The sequence below is a fragment of the Tamandua tetradactyla genome, chromosome 7, assembly GCF_023851605.1.
Source record: "Tamandua tetradactyla isolate mTamTet1 chromosome 7, mTamTet1.pri, whole genome shotgun sequence".
NCBI classification, from domain to species: Eukaryota; Metazoa; Chordata; class Mammalia; order Pilosa; family Myrmecophagidae; genus Tamandua; species Tamandua tetradactyla.
Window position 1 is genome coordinate 104,130,605 of NC_135333.1, and position 10,099 is coordinate 104,140,703.

Consider the following 10,099-nt stretch of genomic DNA (forward strand, 5'->3'; position numbering starts at 1 on the left):
TGTTCTAGTTTGCTAGCTGCAAGAATGCAATATACCAGAAACTGATGGCTTTTAAAAAGGGGAATTTAATAAGTTGCTAGTTTACAGTTCTAAGGCCAAGAAAATGTCCCAATTAAGTCTATAGAAACATCCAATCTAAGGCATCCAGGGAAAGATACCTTGGTTCAAGAAGGCCAGTGAAGTTCAGGGTCTCTCTCTCTCTCTCAAGTGAGAAGGCACATGGCAAACATGGTCAGGGCTTCTCTCTCAGCTGGAAGGCATATAGTGAACACAGTGTCATCTGCTAGCTTTCTTTCCTGGCTTCTGGGTTCATGAAGCTCCCCGGGAGGCATTTTCCTTCTTCATCTCCAAAGGTCGCTGGCTCATGGACTCTCTACTTCATGGTGCTGCAGCATTCTCTGCTCTCTCTGTATCTTTCATTCTCCAAAATGTTTCCTCTTTTATAGGATTCCAGAAACTTCTCAAGACCCACCCAAATGGGTGGAGACATGTCATCACCTAATCCAGCTTAACAACCACTCTTGACCAAATCACATCTCCAGGGAGATGATCTGATTACCGTTTCAAACATATAATATTGAATAGGGATTAGAAGAAGCAGCTGCCTTATGAAATGGGATTAGGATTAAAACATGGTTTCTCTAGGGTCCATACATCATTTCAAACCAGCACAGGCAGGCTCTGGGATAATTAAAGCCGGGTATTGAAGCCCCTGAGCCACCATTGCACTGCCCTGTAAAGGGCTTAGAATACCAAGGCAAAGCAAGGCTAAGCGTGGTGCCCTGATGGAAGTCTGTTTCTATGGCATAACTTGACAGACTGGCAGTTGAGAAATCAGCTCAGAACAATATCTGAGAGCACAGCCCAGGTGTAGAGGTGAGAATCATGGTTCTCATTGATTGAGGTTGGTTGGCAAAATCTCAAACATCTTAGATCTTATACTTATACATACACCCTGGAAACTAATTCTTTTAGTCTTAATATCCCATTATAATCCTGAAGCAACACATGTCTACAGAAGTTTTATCTTCATAAAAAGAAGTAAACCCTTTAAACTATCATAGACTATATTGTCATTCAACAAATATTCATTGACCATTTTTTGAATTACATAGTTGATTGCCAGGCACTCTTCTGGTGTTGGAATTGCAGCATTGAAGAAAATAAGCAAAAATCTCTGACCTCATGAAGTGTATAATCTAATAGCTCTCTTCCCTTTCTCTCCCCTCCCCTACCATCCCTTCCCTTCTCACATGTTTTCAGCCCTCTTTGAAAGAATTTGTGGTCTCAGCCCAAGGATAGTCTTCACCAAGAGAAGCAGTGGTTACTATATTATCACACTCACTGATCCCTGTCCTTTGATATGTGTCTGGGGGTGGGAAAGAGTAGGGTAGCACTGGGCTTGCAGTTCAAGTGTCAATTGAGGAAATTGGAGAAATTCAGTGGTATCTTGATGCCATTAATGAATTATTCTCACGAACACATTCTTATATGATAAGAGTTTTCTAAGATCTCTTTTCTGTAGCTTTCTGAGAGGTATAAATGGTGGTGCTTCTCTAGAATGCATTGCTTTTTAATTTCAACATTATGTCATATTATTTATTGTTCAGAATTTTAGGAAACAGAAACCACACTGTGTATTTTCAGTAGGAACTGATACAATACAGAGAAGTGGGTGCTCACACATTTGTTGGAAGTTATTTGGAAAGGCAGTTTCCAGTCTTGGCTTCCAAGAACAGTTCTAGAACAATAAGCCATCACTAGAGCTATGCCAAAAAAAGGGACACTACTGTTACCTCTAAAGCTGCTACTGTTCAACACAAAGAAAGCTGTATAATGGACACGGAAACATTATCTGAGAGAGTCCATGACAACCATTCTTGAAAGTGCAAACAGCCAAGGAAGTCCATCAATATGACTTTCATCTTGCCCTGGCCTTCCAAATGTTTTGCAAGTACATCTAATTAGTGGAATTAATTTGCCTCCAAGACCCTACCTGCAAGAGAGTCTAGAGATGCAGAATGGTGGCTGAGTAGGCTAAGCAATGGTATGCAGCATATATTTTAACCTCCAAGGTGAATTTATGTAAGGGCTGACTTCTGGCCCCTCACCAGTCCTAATGAATCAGCTTCTGGGGACATGAGAACCTGCATGCTAGCAAACATCGCCTTGTCCTAAGTGATTCTCATGCCTAGTGGCCTTTGGGAAACATTGATTAGAATGATCAGGATAAGATCTATGACACACAGTGATAGATCTTTCCTTTAGAAAGAAAGGAAATCTTTCTAAAAATGTGTGATTTTAAACTATTGAAGCCACACTGATATAATTTAATTCCATGGACCTGTTTATAATCTGAATCAGAAAGTAAAATGCTTATCACCTCAGGTAATGTTCCCTCCACAATGCCAAATGGCAGAGAATTTCTCTCCTCAGTGTTTTACTCTCTCTAGTTCCTCATGCAATTGGTAGAGATATTGGCAATTTGGCGACTGCATTTTACTACCAGAGTTTGTCTAGTGCTCTCTCCGGGGATATTTCAAAGTAATGTCCCATTCAGACCTCAAAATTTATTCTTTTCTTGCTTGCAAGCTGGAGAAACGTTTTAGCATCGTTCCGAAGGGGAGAGAAACTCCTGATTTAGGAATAACAAAAATGCATGTTCTTTCTTTATTTAAGCAAAGACTTCCATTGAACAAATGATTGCAAGTGACTTCTGATGATTTATTGATTTAAATACATTAAACGGCTCAATTCAGAAATAAGCAAGAATCTATCATTTCAAGCAGAAACATCAAATCAACCTTGTGTGTTGCCTTGCTCACAGTGCCTCAAAGAATGTTTGCTGAATTAATAAAAAATGAATTCCCTGTGCTGATTCACTTTACTAAAATAAGGCTTCTGTAGCCATTTTCTAAAGTGATTGTAGTATTTCCTGGAAATACTTGCGGTTTCTGAGGTTTCCTCTAATGCGAATTTCAATCAGGTAATTATGAGGTTGTTTTAGTCATGGTAAGTACCACCGGCTGCTATAACAAACTACACAGAAATCATCGTGGCTTACCACCATGCGGGTTAATTTCTTAACATGTCATGGTCCTATTGTGTGTTCAGTGTGCAGTTTTCCACATAGTGATTGGGACACACTCCTTGCAGCCAGTGTAGCCACCATTTTCTAGGACAGAGATCAGCAAATATTTTCTGTAAAGGGCCAAGTAGTAAATATTTTAAACCTTGCTGGCTTAGAGCGAGATCAAAGGTATTATCTAGATACTTACATAATGAGGGAGAAAACAAATTTCTGCAAGTATTATTTTGATGAAATTCAAATTGCCGTAATAACTGGTGTAATTTTTTTTAGAATTCAGGCCTGCCAATGAGAAGAACAGAATTCTTTTTATGGGGTGAGAGTGATGATTTTGCTTAATTAGGGTTCAGAGTTAGTTTTCCTATCACGAAAAATGGATTGCAATGCTCTGTAGTTAATACCGTTACATAATGAGATTTTGGCAGATTTCATCTTTAGAAAATGTCTTTTCACACAGATAGGTTTCTTGGGGCATTGCCGCTGGTTGGCAATCATTTCGCTCTGATCTCTGTTTTTATTGTCCCATTTCTTTCTCTCAGTCTGACTCTCCTGCCTCCCTGTTAAAAGGACCCATGGGATTACATTGGAGCCAACATCCCAAGATCCTTAACTTAATCACACCTGCAAAATCCTTCCTGCCATGTAAGGCGACATATTCATAAGTTTCAGGGGCTAAAATGTGAACATCTTTGAGGGAAGCTATATTGCCTATCACAGCATTAAAAAAAAATGCTTTGCCACAAAATTTGTTAACAAAGTAATCTGCACTCTGCTTTAAAATGCACCATTCAAGTTCTCTTTTCTCTTCTTGTCCTGTTTTTACCTGATGGGTATGCAGACATAATTAAAAAGAAAATAAAAATGTCACAGTACAATGATATGTGTGGCACTCAACATGCTGTCAGGTTACAACTGCATGACTGCCATTTGTGGTCTACTGAAGCAACAGGTTATAACTATGAGAACACCACAGAGTTGGACATACTCAACTCTGACATTGTAGTGTAAAAGCAGACACAACAATATATAAATGGATGAACAAAGACGTGTTCCAGTAAAACTATTTATGGACACTGAAACTTAAATTTCGTAAAATGTTTGTTTGTCATGAATATTATTCTTTTATTCCTTTCTTCAGGAGAAATTATAGGTTAAAGGAAAAGTCATGCAAAAATATAGGGTTCCCATATACCACCAATGGACGTTTCCATCCATTCCTGATGTTCTAAGTGTTTTTTATCAAGAAGGAATGCTGGGCTTTGTCATGCCTTTCCTACATCAATTGAGATGAGCATGTGCTTTTTCTCCCCTTCATTCTGTTAGGGTGGGGTATTACATTAATTGATTTTATGTTGAACCAACATCGCATACCTGGGATAAATGCCATTTGAACATGGTGCATAATTTTAAAAATATTTGTTATGAATATTATTATAAGTTTTATCTTTTAAAAATATTTGAACATGTAAAACCATTTTAGTTGTAGGCTGAACAAAAACAGAGAGGCAGATTTGGTCTATGTACTATGTTTGCTGATCCTTCTTTTAGGGTCTTATAGTTCTCAAATGCAAGAGGTTTATGGGCAATATCTTGAATTCAGCTCTGTTCACATGCCATTGGCTAGAACCCAATCACAAGACCATGCTGAATCGAGAAGTAACAATTTAAGGGATGATTCTGATTGCTGAATCATTTTATAGAAGTTCCTTTTTCCTTTCTGGTATATTAAAGTAGACAGAGGGAACTAACTGAAATCTCTGAACTTTAATCCAGCTGCCTTGATCACTGATAAGGATTGTAAAGCCTATACAATCTCTTATATGCCCTTATGATTGCAAAAACCTTGTGACTAATGGTACAAATGAAGGTACCCATTAATCCTGTTTTTCGATTTTAGAGAATTGTAATCACTAAGGACAAATTCTTAATGTATATTAATGAAGGGTCTTGGGTCAGCCCAGAACTAACCCACCCCAAGTCCAAAGTTATCCTGATAACTGAGACTGGATCTAACCAAAATGGGCCCATCTGATTTGTGCAGTAGCTTAGACTTTCCCCTATAAGTCACCTACATCTCATTAAAATACTAAAAATCACATGCATCAACATCTTAAGGCTGCCATTTTTGTACATATGTTCTCTAAGCATGCAACCAATCTGTGCATGCTCAATAGTTAAATCACCTCTAATTACATCATCTGGAGCTATTGTGCCCATTGCCCTAAAAACCTGCCCATCTTTTAATACTATAAAATGAATCAGAATTACTGCAGTTTGGGAAGACAGATTTTTGGGCTGATTAGCCATCAGATCTCCTGCTTTGCACCTATCAATAAACTCTTTCTCTCTTTGAAACGTGGTGTCTCAGGGACTGAACATTGAGTGCATTGGGCAGAGAATTCACCATCATTTTCCAGTAATAATACCTAAGTGCAAGTGAGGCTGGGAAATGTAGCTTCTCTGTGTGTCCAAGTAAAGGTAACATGTGTCTTGGGAAACATTAGCATCTCTACCATAATCTGCTGTTTCTGGTAACCAAATTTTCATTTTCTCCACATAGATTAAACTCACCTCCAAAGTTTAGGGTCTTAGAGTAATCCATGTCCTCTCCATCAGCTCAGATATAATCCTGTTACTCCTGTGTGCCCTATGGCTTGGCATCTGTTCCTGCCACCTACCATAACAAATAGTCCTATTTGGAGAGGATAAACAGCAGTCACTTGTTGGAGTAATCCAGCTGAACAAATATTGTGGAGGTTTCCTATCCTGAGAGATATGGGAGATCTTTGATTCTTCTGTACATCTGCTTTCTATAAGGAGCTCCTTTGTACATTGTTTTCTAGGGCACCAGACTCTACCCCCATGGGAACTCTTTCCTCATCAGTTGCCATCTTAGCACATCTAAAGTGTGGTATGCCTTCCTTGGGGCTGCAGAGCTTTAACAGACCACTTCCTGCCTGAATTTTAATGATCTTTAAGTAGTTACAAGCTCCTTTAGACCATTTCATGGCCTTATTTGCAAGGTAATTTCCTCATAAACAAAACCTCTGTTTGCTTGTGGTTGGGACCATGTACCTGAAATCATACCCAACGTTGTTTTCCAGACAATTGTCTCAAATCAGCTTGATTTGAGCTCATTTCTCCACTTGCCCTTTTTTTTTTTTTTTAACAATTAAGTGATTTTTGCTGTGAGACTCAGCCACCTTATTCAGTAGAGGTTCTGTAGGGTCTTTGTTACTAAAAGCCTTCTCATTCACATCATTGTGACCTAGAAACCATAAACAGTTCTGATCCTTTGATGGCTCCAATATTTAAATTCTCTCCATCTCCTCTCATCGGTTTATAAACTGGCCAGATTTTTCCTTAGCTCACCTTTTTCCTGTAATATCCTGTAAACTGCAGAGAGCATTAGCAAGTGTCCACTATTAACGTTTTCTGACTAATTCCTCCTAGAGGAATAAGCATATGGTCTACCTAACAAATTATCACTGCAATGGATTTTTGTAAGTTTTTTCCACAGCCTTACCACATGCTCCTGGTTTTCAGTCAGCTGATCACCTTCTTATTGATAAGCTAATTTCTCCAAACTCCATCAGAAAATTTAGGCATTGGTTAGGCTAAGAGCTATAGTAAACAACAATAATTCTTACTCATTTGTGTCCTGGTCTAATTTATTTTCATTGGACAGCTTTCTATGTAGTGTTTCAGATTCTAGTCCTTGGGAGTGGATATGAAAGAGCAAACACAAACCTAAAGATTTTGGAAAATAAAACAGGGAATGAAATAGGAATTTAGATATTAGAGAGGCATTAGAACAATTTAGGAAAATTAAACCAAAATTTAGATCCAGATTAGGAACAGACATCCACTAGATTCCAAATCTAAGAGAGTTGGGCTAAAGCTGTTAAATATCCCCTGGGTTTTCCTGTGGCTAGAATTGAGCAAGGAAACCCAGTCAACAGATAGCCTACGTTGGCCTCCGCTGTAGAACTTGGAGAATGACAGAGAAATAAAACCAGGAGATGTTACACTCTCCTTCCAAAGGTTCCCCAGTATGGTAGGTGAGATGACCAGTATATAGTGAGAGCTCCTATATAACAGTGTGAACTGTTTACTCTTTTATTGAATTGCTCATCATTTTTGTTATAACTTTGGAAACCGGGTTAAAGCTTAGTAATTATTTATTTTCTTTTTTTTGCATGGGTAGGCATTGGAAAACCAACCTCTGACATGGCAGGTGAGAACTCTGCCTGATGAGCTACCGTGGCCCTGTTTTGTTTTGAAATGTGTATTAGTTTCTTAAGGCTGCCATACCAATTATCATGAACTGGGTGTATTAAAACAAATAAATTTATTCTCTCTGCATTCTGGAGACCAGATGTCTGAAATCAAGGGGTCTATAGTACCATGCTCCCTCTAAAAAAGCTAGAGAAGAATCCTTTATTTCTTCCTAGCTTCTGGTGGTTGCTGACAATCCTTGGCATTCTTTGCCTTGTGACTGCCTTCAGACCTGTCCTTGTAGGTCTTTGGAAAAGCAGAGGACATCTTTGAGCATTCTGTGGACATGAATCCTCAGGTTTAATCCTCTGAGGAGGCAGAATGTTTGGGGACTAAGGGAAGAGCGAGGTAAGTTTTACTGGGTTGGGCAGCATGGGTACTTGGATTCAGTGTTCCATAAATGGGGTCTCCTTCACTTTGGACTTCCTAAAATAATTTCAGGATTTTGACCATGAATTTATTCTGTGTTTATGTATAAAAAAATAGAAAAATAAGTTTTGGGCAACGAATTCCTGAATACCCACTGGGTGATATATATTGCTGTTGCATGTTCCCCAGGTATCTATAGCTTAGAGCATGAGTTGACAAACCATGGCCCACAAGTCAGCTGTAGCCTGCCATCTGTTTCAGTAAATTAAGTTTTATTGGAATACAGTCACACTCATTCCTTTATATATTGTCTATGGCTACTTTATCACTGAAATGTCAGAGGTGAGTAATTGTAACAGAGAATGTGTGGCCTTCAAGGCCTAAAATGTTTACTCTCTGGACCCTTATAAAAAAGTTTGCTGACTTCTGGTGTAGGTTATATGACAAGTAAGTGTACACTGTGTACCTAGTTAGGACTTCGGCCTCAAATCCACTTGTAGACATTTCCTTGGACCCTACGTGAGCTGGAAGTTCTTTCCCCCCTTCACTTGAGGCCTAAATTAGAGGCCAGTTGAGAGGCCCCTGCAACCTTCATTGCTTCCTTCCACAGGCCCTTCCGTAGGCTCTCTGTCCTGGCATCAAGCAAGCAGTGTTCAAAGAGGTTCTTGAAGGACTGCAGCCTAAGCAGTCTGCTCTCAGCATAAAGACAAACCAATGGCTCAAACAAAACTGAGAGTACAGTGATCTGAAAAAATATACATAAAGTAACACATAAACAAAATAATACATGCTTGATAAACGCCAACATAGAATTAGCTTTCAACAAAGAAGAAAACTACGATAAAACAAATCTCTGGAAGGTTTAATACATGTCACCTACAGAATAATAAAAACCAGCATTCAGAAAACATGGTTCAAATATATCACTGCAGTTGTTCTTGTCCTTGTTCGTAATCATCACTTGGTGAGATATTTTATTAGCATCCTGCTCTGTGTAGGGTGAGAATTTAATCAAAATGATACTATTCTGTTTCTCTTGGCTTTTCTTGGCTGTTAAAATTATTCAATTCACGAAAGAAAAATCAAGCTGTTTTATTCGTAGCAAGACAAAGTTATCTTCCTTTGGAATATCTTTTAGAGATGATAAAATGATGCACAGAGACCTGCACTGAGAAACGTATTGACTATAGATGAAAATCCCTAATTACTAGAAAAAATTCAATTTGAAGTAGAAAATACATGTTACTGGATTCTTTATGGAATAGTAATACCCCACCAAACAGAGTATGATTTTACGCAGCACTGAATGTTTGCTCTTAGAAAGATGATTTCGTCAACACACTTGGGAGAATATAATTTGAATGTAAATGTTCTCTTAATTAGCATTTTAGAAGTTTTTATGGATTTCAAGTAAATCAGAAGTGATCACTTGGTGAGTTGGGAGGAAAAATTTTTTTCTTCTTCTGAGAGAAGTCCAGTAAAGGAGACCCAATTTATATTCTCAGCTTTTAAAACAAATATGCTGTTGGCTGAAGGGATTTCTCCTGGAATACGGTGTTTGGTCCTGGGCACAACACATAAACAGGCACATGAACACCTGGAGAATACCAAGGTGACAACAATTGGGACTTTTTGAGGAAAGAGAAAAAGAATGGAGAAATTTAATACTTCAAGAAGAAAGTTGTAGAAGGATATTTGAAGAGGAGTTTGTCTGTATGACTCAAGAGAACTAGGACCAACGTGACATAAATTAAATTGAAAATTTAAGGAAAATAAATTTCCGCTGAATGTTCAGACAAACTCAAAGAAAGGATCAAAAAATGGAATGAATGGTTTCTAGAGGTGATGAGCTTTCTGTTTCTGTAATGTGCTCAAGCTGCTGTTGGAGAGAGAATAATCTATGAAAATTGTAGAAATATGAGGTTATAGAAGAAATCATCAATCACCCTGAGAAAAATCACTAGTTAACCTTTAATATACACTCTTCCAGATATTTTGGTAATATATTCTTTTGCAGTGGTAACCTACTAGGCATACTATTTTTAACCTTATTTTTCTCATTCAACATCTTATTCCATGTCGTTAAATACAGATCTACATCATTTTAAATGTGTCATACGCCATACTTTATTTAAACTATGTATTGACTAATATTTGGAGTGTTTTCAGTGTTTCACTACTATAAACAATAATGTGATAAACAAAACTTTGTTTACCTGCTTGATTATTGTTCTAGTTTGCTAGCTGCCGGAATGTAATATATCAGAATCGGAATGGCTTTTAAAAAGGGGAATTTAATAAGTTGTTAGTTTATAGTTCTAAGGCCAAGAAAATGTCCAATTAAAACAAATCTATAGAAATGTC